Source organism: Rhopalosiphum maidis, chromosome 2, assembly GCF_003676215.2.
Source record: "Rhopalosiphum maidis isolate BTI-1 chromosome 2, ASM367621v3, whole genome shotgun sequence".
NCBI classification, from domain to species: Eukaryota; Metazoa; Arthropoda; class Insecta; order Hemiptera; family Aphididae; genus Rhopalosiphum; species Rhopalosiphum maidis.
The window spans coordinates 1,562,862-1,565,798 of NC_040878.1; positions in this window are offsets into that span (position 1 = coordinate 1,562,862).

Genomic DNA, 2,937 nt, shown 5'->3' on the forward strand with positions numbered 1-2,937 from the left:
TTATCTATTGGTTTAATGGAATTAAAAGGAAGTTTACTTTTGAAAGACTCCTTAAATACAATGTATGATTGAAAAACTATAGTTAATAAACACGTTCATGTTCATGTACCTATTTAAAAATTAAAATACCAATTTTTTTTCATAATCCTTACTATGAAAAAATCTTACGCATGGTCCTGTGATCTGTATCCAATAAGCATAATATGCTTGAACACTAATGAAATCATATATAGTATGATGTTAATAACAAAAAATTATGAAGCTAATATTAAATGTATATTTAAAAAGGGTGGGCTAGTGCCAAGTGGGTATCACTCTGATGTATAGTAGAGATGGGTAGTATGTTACTATAACCTAACTTAACCTAACCCTATAATGGGTGTGTTAAATTTGAATGCAATGACAGGTATCATACTATCATTGTATACGAAAAACGATTTTGAACGGAGATGATTTGTCAGTCTAGGATAATCAGTAGAATATATTATATTATTACCTACAGAGTGATTATTTTATCATAAAACACTCATTATTTCAAAAAGTATTCATGCTATTGAAAACATATTTTTTAAAATTTTTTTACTTTTTGAATGGCAACATAGTTTTAATTTCATATTCCAAAGCAGAATAATTTTCTGAGTATTTTAATACATAAAAATCGAATTTAAGGCGATTAATTTATGAGTTATAAGTATTTAAAGTTTAAATGCTTGGAGTGTAGTGGTACGGAGTTACCCCGCAAAATGTTTGTCCACTACTCCGCTTGTCTAAACTTAAAATACGTATAATTCATAAACTACTCGCCCTAAATTCGATTTTTATGTATCAAAATACTCAGAAAATTATTCTGCTTTAAAAGTTAAAACTCTATGTTGTCGTTCAAAAAGTAAAAAATATAATTTTTTAATAAAAACGTTATTTTTTTTAATAACTTGAAACTATATGTAAAAAAAATGTTTTCAAAAACATGAATACTTTTTGAAATAATGAGTGTTTTATGATAAAAGAATCGTTCTGTATATTTAAATAAATATAATATATCGTTATTTTTAAGATTTCGTAAAAAATTAAATTTCATACGCTCATAAATTTTTTTCTATATTGACGCTAGAATTTTTTTTTACAGTTACTTGAAGGAAAACTTATCCATAGCCTTGTATTGGATTTTTTAATCTTAGGTATAAATCACAAAAATTTTACAAATTTTCAACTTCAAATTTCGTTGCAAATTTTCGCTATTTTAATATATTTCGTTAACATTTGAACATATAAATATGAATGCTTATAAACAAAAATTGTGACTAACGATTTTTGATTTTTTTTTTTTTTGCTACAATAATTACAGCTTATAATAAACCTTGTATTACATTTTAAAGAATTTTTGGTGAGCCAAATTTTTTTTATAGGCATTTCAAAATAAAAAAAATTAGAAAAATCGAAAATTTCGATTGTCTATAAATAGCTTAAAAAAAATTCTAAATATTTTGAAAATATAATCGTAAATAGATATATTTAATATATCTAATATAAAAATTTGGTGAAAATTTCAAATATTTACAATGATTCGTTTTTGAGTTACAGCTAAATCAAAAATCAATTGAAAAGTGATTATGGCCGTAAAAATGTCCGTTTTACTGTTATTTTTACAAGGTTTTTCCTGACGCTTTTGAAATCTACTGGACATTTTTTCCTTTTGACCTCCTAAGTACCAACTAGATTCACTTTCCTTTTCAAATCGGGGCTGAAGTCAAAAATCAAAGCACTATTACTACTCCAAAATGTGATGACAGATACGAAAATAAAAAACACACATCAATACATTCATCACTCCGTTCAGAATCTAAAATAAATAATTAATATAATTAATACTTTGTAAATAAACTCAGTACCATACACAAAGTCTTTAGTGGTAGAGCGGTTATATTAAAATAAATACATAATGTTTTATAATTACATTTTCATGTTAATATTTTAATATGTTATAAAAAGCGATAAGGGGTTAATATCACCCTTCCACACCCGTGTCATATGTGTACACCACTACCACTGTATAAAATATATTATTGTTATTGTCAATCTAGATAATAATGGTTAAAATATAATTTGATTATTATTTAGACATTTTACTTTATGTAATTGAGTATACCTAAAATTATCTGAAAAACTAATATACCTATTGTATGTGTTAAAATTGACATTTAACTAAACAAACTGAAACTACAAATAATTTATATATTTTTTAAACAAATAAGTAAATTATAAATTGACGTTCTAACTTTTAACATAATTAAAGAATAAAGATATATCCCCTCCCTCCTTCTCTCTTCCGAAAAATCTTCCCCACCACCTAAAAACGACATAGGTATAGGGACTTATTCCAACACCACTAACAAAAAATAAGTACAACTATTTAAACATAAAAATTAAAATTAAATACAAGTATGAGTCCTTTTAGGGGTTGGCATCTCTAAATTAATTTTTTTCCAGTCAATTAAATATATATGTTATCAAAATGTATTATTGTAAATTTTCAAAATAAGGAAAAAACATGTTTTAAATTGATGCCATACTGCACTCTATGACCTGGTCCTACCTACTCGATAGATATTAGATAACTATTAATTATTATATAGCACTTTGCCGTATCGCCAAGACGCCAACATAGATTATATCTGTAATCGCTAATCGTAGAGGGACTATGGCTAGTGAGAACTACTCAGTAGTGGCTACTGGCTACTATATAGCCCTATGGGTGTAAACGTCGCGAATACCAAACGCTCTAAAAACGAAACACTGTGCCTTAGGAAACCGTTGCCAACGTCGGGACGGACACCGCCGCTTGCGCGCGCGCGCGCTTGCGCCCGATCCCAACATCCGTTCGGTCGTACGAATCCATTATGGCGTATTACGCACACAAGACGGGCCGTCACCGATATC